Source organism: Pseudophryne corroboree, chromosome 4 (genome assembly GCF_028390025.1).
Source record: "Pseudophryne corroboree isolate aPseCor3 chromosome 4, aPseCor3.hap2, whole genome shotgun sequence".
In the NCBI taxonomy this organism is placed as follows: domain Eukaryota; kingdom Metazoa; phylum Chordata; class Amphibia; order Anura; family Myobatrachidae; genus Pseudophryne; species Pseudophryne corroboree.
The window spans coordinates 764,677,227-764,694,704 of NC_086447.1; the positions used below are offsets into that span (position 1 = coordinate 764,677,227).

Here is a 17,478-nt window from a genome sequence, read left to right on the forward strand (position 1 = left end):
CAGTCATGGCCGACGGAGTACCAGTGTGTATGCCTGAGCTCATGATTCTTTCTGCTTTGCAGATGTTTCATACAGCCAGTGACAGCATGATGCAGCTTGTCACACTGTGCAGTATACTGCACATATATTTTATGAGGAGGAGGAGGGCGCAATTTATGCTGGATAGGGCTACTAGTCGCCGCCAATAGTTGCGCAGGAGGAGAGCCCTCATATCATCCAGGATGAGTACCATCCTGAGCGTGAGTATGGGGCCTAACCGCTCATTTTGGTCCAGAGATCGCCGGCACGGAGAAGCCTTTATGAGGACCGTGGAAGCTTACCAGGATGATGAGTGGATGGCTAACTTCCGGGTGTCTCGTGCAACCTTTAACTACATCCTGGAATTACTTACCCCAGCACTTGACATGCAGACCACCAGGCTTAGGAGACCCATCGAGGCACGCAGGAGGCTAGCTATTGCATTGTGGTGGTATTCTACCCCAGGAGAGTACCGCTCAGTCTCATGCTTGTTCGGTGTTGCGATCTCCACCTGCTGTGTCATAGTCCACCAGGTGACTAAAGCAATTGTATCTACCTTATACAAGCGCTTCATATCTCTACCACAAGGACAGCACTTACAGGATACCATCAAAGGATTTGTGAAGCGAGGCTATCCGCAGTGTGGAGGAGCGATTGATGGGACACACATACCCATTATTGCCCCACGTGACAACCATGCTGACTATTTTAATAGGAAGGGCTGGCACTCCATCATATTACAGGCTGTTGTGGACCACAAATATTGGTAAGTGTCTATTTTTGGGGTGGTGGGATGAGTTGCAAGTGTGAGTTTTACATTCTAACTTTTTAAAATTTTACTGTTCTTTAGTTTCCTAGATGTGTTTATTGGCTGGCCAGGCCGATCTCATGACTCCCGAGTTCTTGCCAATTCTGACCTGTACAACATCGTAGAGGAGAAGCAGGGAGGCTGGCTGTACCCCAAAGAGTGTGCAAAGATTGTGAATGGGGTGGAGATCCCTGTCCACATCATCGGGGATGCTGCATACCCTTTACGCCCCTGGCTTATGAAAGGCTACACCCAACAGGTCCAGTTAACCCCAGAGCAACAAACCTATACTCACACCCTGAGTTCAGCAAGGATGGTGGTTGAGAACGCCTTTGGCAGGTTAAAAGGGAGATGGCGTTGTTTGATGAAGCGCAATGATGTGGACCTAAAGAATATGCCTAATATAGTAGCTGCGTGCTGTATACTGCACAACATCTGTGAACTGAAAAATGAGGTATTCCTTCCTGAGTGGACTGTGCAGGACCCTGAGGTTATGAACCCACATGTGGAAGGTGCTTTGTTTGGGACTGCCTCAAACTCCGCTGCAGAACAAATACGCCACACTATTACGTCCAACCTTGCAGCACTGGTACAATAGTGTTTAAGAATCAGCACATGTTTGGTGAATTACATTTTTTTTATTTTGTATTCCACCTTTGATCTTTGGTTTCAATATTTATGATTTTCCAAAAAAACCACATTGCCAGCAACTGTGTATATATGGAGAAACAATGTAGAAAACACTGAAAACATGGTCTACTGTTACGCACAAGTGGGAATGTTATGCATAGATTTGCAATCAAGTTTTGATTGGCATAAAAAAAAAAACACTGGTAGGCTTGTAGATACAACACCATAAACCACAGTGTCCCTGCAGTATATTATTACTGTGTAAAAAATAAATAAAAAGTGCTTTAATGTAGACACTATACAAAACAGAACATAGAAAAAAAATTAAAGAATGCACAAACAGTTGTGCATAAACACTGACCACACTGTGGTTATTTAACAACAATAAGAAATTCACTGTGTTTCACGGCAAATTGCGCAATACAGTAAACTCTGTGCTTTGCGCGCTAGATGGTGCAGTATTTGGGGCATAGTATGGGCCAGGATTAAATGATGAAAAACCCTGCTCAGGGTATTGTGAGTTGTGGTGTTGGATTGGTGCTCTTGAGGTATTGCTCATATGCTCATAGAACGCCATGTTCATTTGGTGCAATTCCCTGTGCCGGTCATACTGCTCTCTACTCATGCGTTCCTGCATTGTCATGACTTGGGAAAGAAATGCATCATGCATTTGGCGTTCTGCCTCTAGAAACCTGTCGAGCCTTGCATCCTCCTGTGCGGACATTGTAGCGTCCATCTCTCGGAGTTGGTCGACAAGGACATTTGACATGGCTTTAGCCACTTGCTCCGCTCTGCTCAGTTTCTTCCTTCTAGGCGGTACGGTGTAAACTGTGAAGAGAAGAAATGCAAAATGAGCGTATATAAAAATAGCAGCGTTAGCAAACATGTGTTTGTGGCATTAATCCACCTACACACTAGCTACTCTGCAACATTGAACTATTTATAAAAATGCAAAGCCCCCCTGGGTGGGGGCAGAAATTGCAAAGCGTGCCACCGTGCCAGCAGCGTGATGAGTGCAGTGATCCTGCAAGGGGCTCATTTGCGCTCGACACGCTGCCGCCACACTGGCCACTCATTCTACACACATAACCGGATGATTAACAATTGTGGATTTGTGCTATGAGTGTTAATTTCTAAACATGTACTTACTGTTTTTCTGTAAGTTGGGGTGACGGTGACGGCACTTTGTACAGTCCCACTGTCACTGGTCTGAGCATCCACGACGTCTTCAATGGTTGCAGTTATGCTGTCGTCGTTTCTGGATATGTTTATGGACGGCTGGGAGGATGTGTCGCTGTCCTCAGGAGTGTCGTCAATTAACAACGGTGATGACGGACAGACGTCACTGCTTGTCTGTGTCTCTTCTGGAGTGCCTTCTGTAGCAGTGTACTGTGAACTGGAAGACAGACTCATCGGACTGCATATAGCTGTGTTTCCAAAGATATTGGCACAGTCATAGTACTGCTAGTCGATACGGCCAACACCGCTCTTTTTCCTGTTGTTGTCATGCACCTTCAGGAACTGCTTTTTAAGAGTTTCCATTTTGTTTAACACTTGCTGCTGTGTGCGGATGATTCCCCTGGCTTCCAGCATCTTGGAGATGTTTTTATAAATCACTGCATCTTTAACTGTGCCTGTGATCTGCCTCATTATTTCCTCCTCTCCCCTAATGCTCAGCAACTCTCTAACCTCCTGGTCTGTCCAGGTCGCCATGCTGCCTTCCTCACACGCATCCAGGACGCTCCCCAGGGCTCTGAAAGATGACATCATCTTTTCTGAGCCCATGAAAGCTCCAATCGGAGGCCTTTTAACAGTCCCGGGTAGTGAATCCCGGGACGTGCCCTTTCACACTACCCGGCTTCCCGGGACGGTCCCGGATTCAACCCTGGTCGAGACCTGGGTTGAAATCCCGGGATGCTCGACCCGGGAAATTGTCCCTGTACCCTTTCACACTGACAAAAATCCTGGGACGATGCGCGTTCACGTGCAATATCCCGGGATTTTCATGCGAGTGTAAAAGGGGTATAACTGTTTCATTTTAAAAAAACATGAATATGAGACTGTTTCATTGAGACCTCTGGGGTGTATTACACCCAGGCGCAATATCCATTTTGTTTCTAATTGTAATAATTTCGCTTCTCTATTGCCTCCTCTCATATCTCCCAGAACACAGTCTATCATTCTATATCTGATGCTATGTACTGGATGTTTAAGATGCCTTCCGCTCCCCAGCTGCTGCTGCTGCTGCTGCAGAGAGGGTGGGGACTGTCACTACAAACAGCTGCGCCACGGAGGAGAACTGGAGCGCAGACAGCAAAATGCTGACCTGCCCTCCATTAATGTAATATTAATGGTGACTGTGTGGGAGCCACCTATGTGCTAATGGGCCCCTTGCGGGCTCGCTGCGCTCGCCACACTGTGGGCACGGTGGCACGCTACGCTATTTATTCTCCCTCCAGGGGGGTCGTGGACCCCCAAGAGGGAGAATATGTGTCAGCATGCCGGCGGTCGGGATCCCGGCCGGCAACATACTGAAGACCACCCCGGTAAACATGGTAACACCTCCCTTGTACTTCCAAGCCATCACACAGAGGTCCAGGCCCACTCACCCACCGCTCTTAAAGCTTGACATAAAACTGTTTCTAGGGTAACCATGCCCATTGGCGTTTTTACCTATGGGCTGATGTGGTATCGTTTTTCAGATCATTACATGTTCAATGTCTTTGGTATGTTGACAAGCAGTAAGCAGAAACATATAACGAGTTTCATGGTAAGAACTTACCTTTGTTAAAACTCTTTCTGCGAGGTACACTGGGCTCCACAAGGAATGGACAATGGGGGTGTAGAGTAGGATCTTGATCTGAAGCACCAACAGGCTCAAAAGCTTTGACCTTCTTCCCAAGATGCATAGCACCGCCTCCTATATCACCCCGCCTCCGTGCACAGGAGCTCAGTTTTGTGAACCAGCCCAATGCAGTAGCAGGTAAAAGACGACAACTGCCAGTTGCCACAAACACCACACTCTCCCGACAGGAGAAGTGTCAGCGGCTAATGCCATACCAACCCAAAGAAGCTAAGTACGTCAGGGTGGGCGCCTTGTGGAGCCCAGTGTACCTCGCAGAAAGAGTTTTAACAAAGGTAAGTTCTTACCATTAAACTCGTTTTCTGCTGCGGGGTACACTGGGTTCCACAAGGAATGGACAATGGGGATGTCCTAAAGCAGTTCCTTATGGGAGGGGACGCACTGTTGCGGGCACAAGAACCCGGCGTCCAAAGGAAGCATCCTGGGAAGCGGCAGTATCGAAGGCATAGAACCTTATGAACGTGTTCACAGAGGACCACATAGCCGCCTTGCACAATTGTTCAAGGGTCGCACCACGTTGGGCCGCCCAAGAAGGTCCAACAGACCGAGTAGAATGGGCCTTAATGTGATCAGGAGCAGAGAGACCAGCCTTCACATAAGCATGTGCAATCACCATTCTAATCCATCTGGCCAGAGTTTGCTTGTGAGCAGGCCAGCCCCGTTTGTGAAACCCAAACACAACAAAAAGAGAATCAGATTTTCTAATAGGAGCAGTTCTCTTCACATAGATACGGAGAGCCCGTACCACATCCAAAGACCGCTCTTTGGGAGACAGATCAGGAGAAACAAGTGCTGGAACTACAATCTCCTGATTAAGGTGGAACGAAGAAACCACCTTAGGTAGATAGCCGGGACGAGTCCTAAGAACCGCCCGGTCACGGTGAAATATCATATATGGGGAACTACAGGACAAGGCACCCAAATCCAACACTCTTCTAGCTGAAGCAATAGCCAGCAAAAACACCACCTTAAGGGACAGCCACTTAAGGTCAGCTGAATCAAAAGGTTCAAACGGAGACTCTTGTAGCGCCTCCAAAACCACCGACAAGTCCCAAGGAGCCACAGGCGGGACATAGGGAGGTTGGATACGCAACACGCCCTGAGTAAAGGTATGCACATCAGGTAAGGTCGCAATTTTTCTCTGAAACCACACCGACAAGGCAGATATTTGAACCTTGAGGGAGGCCAGACGCAGGCCTAAGTCCAGGCCCTGCTGAAGAAAAGCCAACAACTTGGCTATACTAAACTTGGAAGCGGGATAATCGTTAGATGCGCACCAAACAAAGTAAGAATGCCAGACCCTATAGTAAATCCAAGCAGAAGCCGGTTTCCGGGCCCGCAACATAGTTTGAATGACCGCCTCAGAAAACCCTTTAGCCCTTAAGATGGAAGCTTCATGAGCCACTCTGTCAAAGACAGCCGGGCTAGGTCCTGGTAGACACAGGGGCCCTGAACGAGGAGGTCTGGGCGTTGTGGAAGTAGAATTAGACGCTGTGACGATAGGCCTTGCAGGTCTGAGAACCAGTGCCGTCTGGGCCACGCTGGAGCTATGAGAAGCAGAATTCCTTTTTCTTGCTTGAACTTCCGAACTACCCTGGGCAGGAGTGAAACCGGAGGGAACACGTACGGCAGCTGAAACCTCCACGGTACCGCCAGCGCATACACGAATGCTACTTGAGGATCCCTTGTCCTTGCTCCGAAGACCGGAACCTTGTGATTGTGTCAAGACGCCATCAGATCTACGTCTGGAAGGCCCCACCTTTCCACTAGGAGTTGAAACACTTCTGGATGGAGGCCCCACTCGCCGGCATGCACGTCCTGACGACAGAGAAAGTCTGCTTCCCAATTCAGGACTCCCGGGATGAATATTGCCGATATGGCCGGTAGATGGCGTTCTGCCCAATGTAGAATCCGTGAGACTTCCTTCATTGCTAGGCGGCTTCGAGTGCCGCCTTGATGATTTATGTAAGCCACTGTGGTGGCGTTGTCCGACTGTACTTGAACAGGACGGTTCTGAATTAAATGCTGGGCTAGGGCATTGAAGACCGCCCGCAACTCCAGAATATTGATCGAGAGGAGGGACTCCTCCTTGGTCCACTGCCCCTGAAGGGAGTGTTGCTCCAGCACCACGCCCCAACCTCTTAGACTGGCATCTGTCGTCAACAGGACCCAGTCGGATATCCAGAACGGACGGCCCCTGCACAGTTGTTGGTCCCGGAGCCACCAGAGCAGCGACAGATGGACCTCCGGAGTCAATGAGATCATTTGAGACCTGATCCGGTGAGGCAGGCAATCCCATTTGGCTAGAATCAGCCTCTGGAGAGGGCGAGAGTGAAATTGAGCGGTACTCCACCATGTCGAATGCTGACACCATGAGGCCCAGAACCTGCATCGCCGAATGTATCGACACTTGCGGACGAGATAGGAAGCAACGAATCCTGTCCTGAAGTTTCAGGACTTTCTCCTGAGACAGGAACAACCGCTGGTTGTGAGTGTCCAATAGTGCTCCCAGATGCACCATGCTCTGAGCAGGGATCAGGGATGACTTCTTCCAGTTGATGAGCCACCGTGGGCTTGCAGAAACCGGACCGTCACATCTAGATGACGCAGGAGAAGTTCTGGGGAATTTGCCAGTATTAACAAGTCATCCAAATACGGCAGTATCCTGACCCCTTGACGGCGGAGTACCACCGTCATCACCGCCATAACATTTGTAAAGACTCGCGGAGCCGTTGTTAAACCAAAAGGTAACGCCCGAAACTGGTAATGGCAGTTGCCAATCGCAAATCTCAGGTATTGCTGATGAGACACTGCTATAGGAATATGCAGGTAAGCATCCTGTATATCCAGGGAGACCATGAAGTCCCCATGTTCCAAGGCCAGAACTATAGAGCGAAGGGTTTCCATCCGGAACTTGGAAACCTTCACAAACCTGTTCAATGCCTTGAGGTTGAGAATGGGCCGGGAGGACCCATTCGGTTTCGGGACTAGAAACAGTGGAGAATAGTACCCCCGGCCCCTCTGCGCAAGAGGCACCTGTACTACGACTCCTGTATCCAGGAGGGTCTGTACCACCGAATGTAGAGTGTTTGCCTTTGTCTTGTCCAACGGGACATCTGTCAGGCAAAATTGATGAGGGGGTCGGTTTTTGAAGGCTTTTGGCGTAACCTCGAGTGACGACTTCCCGTACCCAGGCATCTGAAGTGGTCTTCAACCAGTCCTGGGTATACCCTAGAAGCCGGCCCCCCACCCTAGGATCCCCCAGAGGGATGCCCGCCCTGTCATGCGGCAGGCTTATCTCTTGGAAGCTGGCTGACGTGCCGCTCAGGCTCTTTTGGGCTTAGGCTTACCAGGTTTGGAAGTACAGGCCTGCTTGTTGTACGCCTGACCTTTTGCTTTACCTGAAGGACGAAAGGGGCGAAAGGAAGTACCTTTAGCCTTCGACACAGAAGGAGCAGTACTTGGCAGACAGGCAGTTTTGGCAGTAGCCAAGTCAGCCACAATCCTATTTAAATCCTCCCCAAACAGAATATCTCCCTTAAAAGGGAATACCTCCAGGGTTTTTCTAGAGTCCAGATCCACAGACCAGGATCTCAGCCACAATATCCGGCGAGCGAGGACTGACGTAGTAGAGGCCTTGGCTGCCAGGATACCAGCATCAGAAGCCGCCTCTTTAATATAACGAGAAGCTGTGACAATATAAGACAAGCATTGTCTAGCATGGTCAGAGGAGATTTCAGCATCTAACTCCAAGGCCCATGCTTCAATGGCCTCTGCAGCCCAAGTAGCTGCAATAGTGGGCCTTTGTGCAGCACCCGTGAGGGTGTAAATCGCTTTCAGACAACCCTCCACACGTTTATCCGTAGGCTCTTTTAGAGACGTGACTGTGGTGACCGGTAGAGCTGAGGAAACCACCCTCCTAGCCACATGTGAGTCCACTGGAGGAGGCGTTTCCCAATTCTTAGACAGCTCCGGCGCGAGGGGATAGCGAGCCAGCATCTTCTTTTGAGGCACAAACTTCGTACCCGGGTTTTCCCAGGGTTCCTGACGTATATCAATTAGGTGATCAGAGTGAGGTAAAACTTGTTTAATCACCTTCTGACGCTTGAACCTATTTGGTTTCTTAGGAGGAACGGATGGCTCGGGATCATCCGTAATCTGTAAAATTAACTTAATAGCCTCCAAAAGATCAGGAACATCCACATGTGAACCACCCTCCCCATCAGCCGTATCTGAGTCAGAACCTGTGGGGTCAGTGTAAGTGCCGTCTTCATCCGACAAGGTGTCAGTGACAACAGTGGATTGTGAGGAAACAAGCGCTCGCTTAGAGGACCCCTTGGACGTAGGCGAGCGACGGTCAGACTTTTTAGTAGTCAGGGACTGGTTCAACTTCTTTATTTGAGCAGATAAGTCGTCCACCCACGGCGGGTTAGCTGCAGGGACCACAAACGTTTGCACCGGCATTGGGGGTCCCATAGGGGGTGTTAGTTTATGAACTAGCATATGCAGAAGCGTGGAAAAAGCGGCCCACGTCGGGTCATTATTTGCCCCCATTGCCACCGTCCCACGGGGGGGCAAGGATCCCCCAGAACCAGAGCCCAAAGCTGCTATATTCTCCTCATAGGTATCTGCGGCTTCAGCAACACCGGCAGTGTGTTCAGCCCCAGAACCGTTACTCTCAGAAGCAGACATGATATAACTTGCAGTATCAGGTAACACAGTACAATTTGTCAGCAGCACACTACCTCTAGCCCAAACCCCTGCGCAGTGTAGTCAGCACCAGCAGAGATAAAGGAGAGATATGGTGACTAAATCACAGAGAAAAATACGTAATATAGTATATCTTTGTGAATATCCTATATTAGATAAAACCTGATGCACCAAGCCCCCTCAGGTTATAGAATATAGGGATAGCAGGTTGAGTGAAAGACACGAAATGGACACCACTCAGCTATCAAATGCACACACAAATAGTCACAGTCTGTACAATGCAGAGGTTATTACTAACAATAATACTGCACTGGACTAGCTTACACAGCTATATAACAATAGATATAACAGTACACAGTAAGAACTGGATGTATATCACAGGGTAATTGTACTAGGAAACCCTGACTAAGTGCCCTCTTTCTTAACTAACACTGACTAAAAAAGGCAGGTAGAATACTTAAGTGTCTTGTAAAGTCACAGCACTGACAACCAGGCGGCTTTAGATAGGAGGATTTGCCCAAGCATTCCCAGGAACAGTGAGCTGAGGGATAATGGCGCCGCAGACACTGCCAGGGAGTGAGCGAGAGACAGATATGCAGATCCAGGGTGGGAACATTTGCAGAAAATGGCGCCATGGGGCTGGGGGAGGGGCTTCAGGTCCAAGCTCTATCCCCCTGCTGGCAAAACCACCGGGTACTGCGGGCTCTAATAAAACGGTTTTATAGAGAAAATCTGACTTGTCCCATGCCCTGGTGATCTAGTGGGATCGCCTGTACTGCCACAGTGTCCATCGCCAGCGCGCGCGGCCCGCCTCCCACCGACCGCGCCGGATTGCGATAAAGTGCGGGTCCCGCGAGCGGGACCCACTTACCTCCTCCCGAAGTGCGGCCACGCGATCTGAGAGACAGAGGCGTATCTAGGGTAGGGTGAGTGGGGCACATGCCCTGGGCGCCTTGGCAGGGCCAGGAGAGGGGGGCGCCGCCGGCGGCCAGGGCATCATGCCCCACTCGCACCCGTCAACCCGAAATGTGAGGGGAGGAGAGCGCACCGTCTCTCCCTCCCCTCACCGCCGCTGAAAGCCCTAGCAGCGCTGCCAGCAGCGCTGCTGTGTCCGGTCTCTGGCGTTAGCCAATCAGAGCTTGCGGACTGGCTCCTGATTGGCTGCCGGTCCGCGAGCTCTGATTGGCTAGCGAACCGGCGCCAGACAGCCGCCGGAGACCTGGAGCGGTGAGGGGAAGGAGAGGCGCTGCGCTCTCCTCCCCTCACATAGATATCAACAAGCGGTGAGTGACCGGGGGGGGCGGCGGCGGCACAGTGGGGCATGTATCTGGCACTAAATGGGGCATGTAACTGGCACTGAGTGGGGCATGTAACTGGCACTGAGTGGGGCATGTATCTGGCACTAAATGGGGCATGTAACTGGCACTGAGTAGGGCATGTAACTGGCACTGAGTGGGGCATGTATCTGGCACAGTGGGGCATGTATCTGGCACAGTGGGGCATGTGTCTGGCACAGTGGGGCATGTGTCTGGCACTGAGTGGGGTATGTATCTTGCACTGTGGGGCATGTATCTTGCACTGAGTGGGGCATGTATCTGGCACTGTGGGGCATGTATCTGGCACTGTGGGGCAATGTAACTGTCACTGTGGGGCAATGTAACTGGCAATGTGAGGCAATGTAACTGGCACTGTGGGGCAAGTATCTGGCACTGTGGGGCATGTATCTGGCAATGTGGGGCAATGTAACTGGCGCTGTGGGGCATGTATCTGACACTGTGGGGCAATGTAACCGGCACTGTGGGGCAATGTATCTGGCACTGTGGGGCAATGTATCTGGCACTGTGGGGCAATGTATCTAGAACTGTGGGGCATGTATCCGGCACTGTGGGACATTGTATCTGGCACTGTGGGGCAATGTATCAGGCACTGTGGGGCATGTATCTGGCACTGTGGGGCATGTATCTGGCACTGTGGGGCATGTATCTGGCACTGTGGGGCATGTAACTGGCACTGTGGGGCATGTATCTGGCACTGTGGGGCATGTATCTGGCACTGTGGGGCAATGTAACTGGCGCTGTGGGGCATGTATCTGGCACTGTGGGGCAATGTAACCGGCACTGTGGGGCAATGTATCTGGCACTGTGGGGCAATGTATCTGGTACTGTGGGGCATTGTATCTGGCACTGTGGGGCATTGTATCCGGCACTGTGGGGCAATGTATCCGGCACTGTGGGGCATTGTATCTGGCACTGTGGGCCAATATATCTGGCACTGTGGGGCAATGTAACTGGCACTGTGGGGCATTGTATCTGGCACTGTGGGGCAATGTAACTGGCACTGTGGGGCATGTATCTGGCACTGTGGGGCATGTAACTGGCACTGTGGGGCAATGTAACTGGCATTGTGGGGCATGTATCTGGCACTGTGGGGCAATGTAACTGGCACTGTGGGGCAATGTATCTGGCACTGTGGGGCAATGTATCTGGCACTGTGGGGCAATGTATCTGGCACTGTGGGGCAATGTATCCGGCACTGTGGAGCATTGTGTCTGCCACTGTGGGGCAATGTAATTGGCACTGTGGGCCATTTTTAGTGGCCACACCCCTTCTGGAGCGTGACCACACCCCTTCTGGTGTGTGGCCACGCCCATTTCCCCCCCGCCACTTTTTGTGTGTGTGTTGTTGTTGTTTTTTTTTGGGGGGGCGCCATTTTCCATCTTCCCCTGGGCTCCGAAAACCCTAGCTACGCCTCTGCCGGGAGAGCCCCAGCCGTGTGTGACTAACTTGGAAGAAAACCTTAGCATCCTGCTGTAGGTACCCGGCAACCAGGGCACGGGAGTGTACAGCGCCGCTGGGGGAGAGATGGAGCTGCAGCAGGCAATGTCTACTGACATCCAGCACAATCTGTGCCTCTGCTGCAGCCCTTGTAGTCTTCTTTTTTCCTCAGAAAAAGCTTTTTCTGGAGCTGCTGTGAGCAGCTCTTCCTGTTACATGCTTGCACTGCAAGCACCAACTACAAACTGGGCTCCTGTGCACGGAGGCGGGGTGATATAGGAGGCGGTGTTATGCATCTTGGGAAGAAGGTCAAAGCTTTTGAGCCTGTTGGTGCTTCGGATCAAGATCCTACTCTACACCCCCATTGTCCATTCCTTGTGGAGCCCAGTGTACCCCGCAGCAGAAAAGATGTTTGTCAACATCCTGATTGCTGACAAGCAAACTATGAGCTGGATTCATAGTTGTACACTATGCCAGTATATTTGCAGTTGAGCAATTATCAGCTGACTGTGCATGCATCTTGATCACACTGCGTGCACATCAAAGTACATTAGCGTAAGTGCATGCAGGGAGGACTCATTTGCAAAATGATTGACAGGAAGGGAGGAGGTAATGGGGCGTGGCTGCAAAAAGCTAGGTGTGTCACAGTCATATTTGGGGAGTGATGCTGCCTACGCTTGCGATCCCGTACGCATTAAAGATGGCTCTGATGTCACAGTACACGCAGCCATTCTGCGTGACCATAGGTTGGGAAGCAGTTAGTTTCCTGGCTGTCAGGATCCCGGCGGTCAAAATCCTGACCAGGGTTCGGAATCCCCACTCGGGAGTGGTATAAATTAGTGTGGCGAGTTAAGCTCGCCACCAGGCCCGATACGTGGTGATTGTAGTGAGCCCACGTGGGAACACACTGTGCTCGCCGTCGGGATTCCGGCATTAGTCTTATGACCACCTGGATCCCGACCACTGGGATCCCAAACTTAGGGGGGCATTTACTAAGCAGTGATAAGAGCGGAGAAGTGAGCCAGTGGAGAAGTTGCCCCATCAACCAATCAGCAACTCTGTATAGTTGTATAGTATGCAAATTATAGATGTTACTTCAGTGCTGATTGGTTGCCATGGGCAGTTCTCCACCGTCTCACTTCTCAGCTCTAATCACTTAGTAAATGTCCCCCTGAATCCCATAGGTTACCCTGTCTGTACTCCAGCTCTGCTAAAAGAAAATTGTCTGACTGCAGTAATTGCTATGGATTACTGCTGATTTGTGCTATGCTGCCAATTACTGTAACTGGGTGAATACGTTTCACGAAAGTTAGCTGGAACAAGCTGAAATGTCATATATAACATCATGGCTTCCTAAAATTACAATGTATAATATTTATTGTGGTTATCATTTTTTTTTAAACACTTGGCAGGTACATCGTTTACAATGCGTATTACCAACAGCTACATACAGATCAGCCTCTTTCAGTTTCCTTTTCTATAAAACGAAACACCTACTATAGGTGTCACTATATATGTGCCTGGCTCGCTGCACAGTGACAGGACTGGAGTTTGCAGACACTCCCCATGCAGTCTATTAAAACAGATGCCATTGGGTGATGATCCCTTTGGTCAGAGATCACATGACGTGCATGCTTTCGGCATTTCCTCAATGTGCAAGTTTGTTTCTGCAAGTGTGTGATTTGTGGTTTTGTCTACGACTTTAGCTTTCACTTGGAAGTAGTGATCCCGGGCTCTGCTGCTGGCAGTCTGCAGGCTGTGCATGCAGATGCAGTAAGCAATACGTGAGCAGTGCTTCAGTGAGATTCTGTATACAACCTGTGAGTACTGGATTTGTTTTGTGTTTGAAGGTAATGGCCCTGTAAATATTCCAGACACATAATCTGCACCTGTCTTGTTGTACTTATCTTCAGTATGGTTTAAAAAGAGCAAACATCAGTGCAGTGACTAATGGCTTTGGATTAACTATGTAAAAACCACACGTGCCTGATGTTACATTGTGAGCTATACAGTTATTATTATTACAGTATATATTTAGGCTTACCGTACTATCCCCTTAAACTGTAACGCTCCTGAATTGCACAAGTGGGTGTGCTGTTGCACTGTTATATACACACGCCTTGTGTGGGTGAACGCACTTGGCCTTCAGCCTCGTGTAAATCAGAGCCAACTGTAGACTGGTATATCTACTTTATAAAATGGCCCTAGTTGTGACAAAAACAAGAGAAACAGCTAGGTATAGGAGGGAAAAATAATTCACAATAGGTTGTTTAACATGAATACTTTTAATGAAAAAATGTAGCTGGATAGTAAGGCGGGGATGCTCTGCGTGTCAGTGAGGCGGGGATGCTCTGCGTGTCAGTGAGGCGGGGATGCGCTGCGTGTCAATGAGGCGGGGATGCGCTGCGTGTCAGTGAGGCGGGGATGGGCTGCGTGCCAGTGAGGCGGGGATGCGCTGCGTGCCAGTGAGGCGGGGATGCGCTGCGTGCCAGTGAGGCGGGGATGGGCTGCGTGCCAGTGAGGCGGGGATGGGCTGCGTGCCAGTGAGGCGGGGATGGGCTGCGTGCCAGTGAGGCGGGGATGGGCTGCGTGCCAGTGAGGCGGGGATGGGCTGCGTGTCAGTGAGGCGGGGATGCGCTGTGTGTCAGTGAGGCGGGGATGCGCTGTGTGTCAGTGAGGCGGGGATGCGCTGTGTGTCAGTGAGTAGTACCTGTGTGAGTGATGGTGTGGCTCTGTGATGAGGTTTTGGTGACAGTTGGTAGTAGTTTAGGTATGCAGTTACGCTGGGAGGTGTGCAGTCATTGGGCAATAATGCACGGTCTTGTGATCTATTGTGTCCAATCATGTTATCAGGATTTATGCCTTTATAACACTATTTTATAAATACAGGATGGGTATCAGTTATCCCGATACCCGAAAACTGGAATATTTCGGCCCTGTAGTGACGTCATGACGCGATCGGTGTCATGACTTCGCTGGATTCCAGGGCCAATCACAGACAGGTGGGGGAGTGGCTTTGCACCCCCCCCACCGGAACAACTTGATCCATCCGGATAATAGGTATTCTGTTATCTGGGAAAATCCTATATCTGGAATGCTCCTGGTATTGAGCATTCTGGATATGGGATACTCAACCTGTATGCAGTATACACATTAGAGATGAGCGGGTTCGGTTTCTCTGAATCCGAACCCGCACGAACTTCATGTTTTTTTTCACGGGTCCGAGCGACTCGGATCTTCCCGCCTTGCTCGGTTAACCCGAGCGCGCCCGAACGTCATCATGACGCTGTCGGATTCTCGCGAGGCTCGGATTCTATCGCGAGACTCGGATTCTATATAAGGAGCCGCGCGTCGCCGCCATTTTCACACGTGCATTGAGATTGATAGGGAGAGGACGTGGCTGGCGTCCTCTCCGTTATAGTAGAAAAGAGTAAAGACTGAGTGACTTAGTTATAATTGTGGGGAGGATTGGGGACGGGGAGCAGCTGTTAGGGAGTACAGTGATTTAGATTAGGAGAGAGAGAGAGAGAGAGATTGACCTGATTTACTGGAGCTTAGGAGTACTGTAGAAGAGAGTGCAGAGTTTACTAGTGACTGACCACAGTGACCACCAGACAGTGCAGTTTTATTTAATATATCCGTTCTCTGCCTGAAAAAAACGATACACACAGTGACTCAGTCACATACCATATCTGTGTGCACTGCTCAGCCCAGTGTGCTGCATCATCTATGTATATATTATATATTAGTGATGAGCGGATTCGGTTTTACTCGGTTTTACTCGGTTCTCAAAACGGCATCTTATTGGCTATCCAAAACACGTGACATCCGTGAGCCAATAAGATGCCGTTTTGAGAACCGAGTAAAACCGAGTAAAACCGAATCCGCTCATCACTATTATATATCTGACTGTGCTCAGCTCACACAGCTTATAATTGTGGGGGAGACTGGGGAGCACTGCAGTGCCAGTTATAGGTTATAGCAGGAGCCAGGAGTACAAGACAGTCACATACCATATCTGTGTGCACTGCTCAGCCCAGTGTGCTGCATCATCTATGTATATATTATATATCTGACTGTGCTCAGCTCACACAGCTTATAATTGTGGGGGAGACTGGGGAGCACTGCAGTGCCAGTTATAGGTTATAGCAGGAGCCAGGAGTACATATTATATTAAAATTAAACAGTGCACACTTTTGCTGCAGGAGTGCCACTGCCAGTGTGACTGACCAGTGACCTGACCACCAGTATAGTTAGTAGTATACTATATTGTGATTGCCTGAAAAAGTTAAACACTCGTCGTGTGACTTCACTTGTGTGGTGTTTTTTTTTTTATTCTATAAAAAACTCATTCTGCTGACAGACAGTGTCCAGCAGGTCCGTCATTATATAATATATATACCTGTCCGGCTGCAGTAGTGATATATATATATTTTTTATATCATTATTTATCATCCAGTCGCAGCAGACACAGTACGGTAGTTCACGGCTGTAGCTACCTCTGTGTCGGCACTCGGCAGTCCGTCCATAATTGTATACCACCTAACCGTGGTTTTTTTTTCTTTCTTCTTTATACATACATACTACGACATCTCTTTATCAACCAGTCTATATTAGCAGCAGACACAGTACAGTACGGTAGTTCACGGCTGTGGCTACCTCTGTGTCGGCACTCGGCAGTCCGTCCATAATTGTATACCACCTAACCGTGGTTTTTTTTTCTTTCTTCTTTATACATACATACTACGACATCTCTTTATCAACCAGTCTATATTAGCAGCAGACACAGTACAGTACGGTAGTTCACGGCTGTGGCTACCTCTGTGTCGGCACTCGGCAGTCCGTCCATAATTGTATACCACCTAACCGTGGTTTTTTTTTCTTTCTTCTTTATACGTACATACTACGACATCTCTTTATCAACCAGTCTATATTAGCTGCAGACACAGTACAGTACGGTAGTTCACGGCTGTGGCTACCTCTGTGTCGGCACTCGGCAGTCCGTCCATAATTGTATACCACCTAACCGTGGTTTTTTTTTCTTTCTTCTTTATACATACATACTACGACATCTCTTTATCAACCAGTCTATATTAGCAGCAGACACAGTACAGTACGGTAGTTCACGGCTGTGGCTACCTCTGTGTCGGCACTCGGCAGTCCGTCCATAATTGTATACCACCTAACCGTGGTTTTTTTTCCTTTCTTCTTTATACGTACATACTACGACATCTCTTTATCAACCAGTCTATATTAGCAGCAGACACAGTACAGTACGGTAGTTCACGGCTGTGGCTACCTCTGTGTCGGCACTCGGCAGTCCGTCCATAATTGTATACCACCTAACCGTGGTTTTTTTTTCTTTCTTCTTTATACATACATACTACGACATCTCTTTATCAACCAGTCTATATTAGCAGCAGACACAGTACAGTACGGTAGTTCACGGCTGTGGCTACCTCTGTGTCGGCACTCGGCAGTCCGTCCATAATTGTATACTAGTATCCATCCATCTCCATTGTTTACCTGAGGTGCCTTTTAGTTGTGCCTATTAAAATATGGAGAACAAAAATGTTGAGGTTCCAAAATTAGGGAAAGATCAAGATCCACTTCCACCTCGTGCTGAAGCTGCTGCCACTAGTCATGGCCGAGACGATGAAATGCCAGCAACGTCG

At 49.5% G+C, this 17,478-nt stretch overlaps 1 protein-coding gene across 3 annotated transcripts in view; it reads left to right on the plus strand.

Annotated features, from left to right (window-relative positions):
• Positions 1-17,478, plus strand: part of VRK2 (VRK serine/threonine kinase 2) — a 183,124-nt gene that overhangs the window by 2,764 nt on the left and 162,882 nt on the right. The window contains exon 1 of one of the 3 annotated variants that reach the window (XM_063918203.1): positions 13,392-13,653. The exons of 1 other annotated variant lie outside the window; for it this stretch is intronic. The gene's annotated coding sequence lies outside the window, so the exon portion shown is untranslated. Of the gene's footprint in view, positions 1-13,391; positions 13,654-17,478 lie in introns of those variants that run through there. One more of the 3 variants, XM_063918202.1, reaches the window with a different exon arrangement.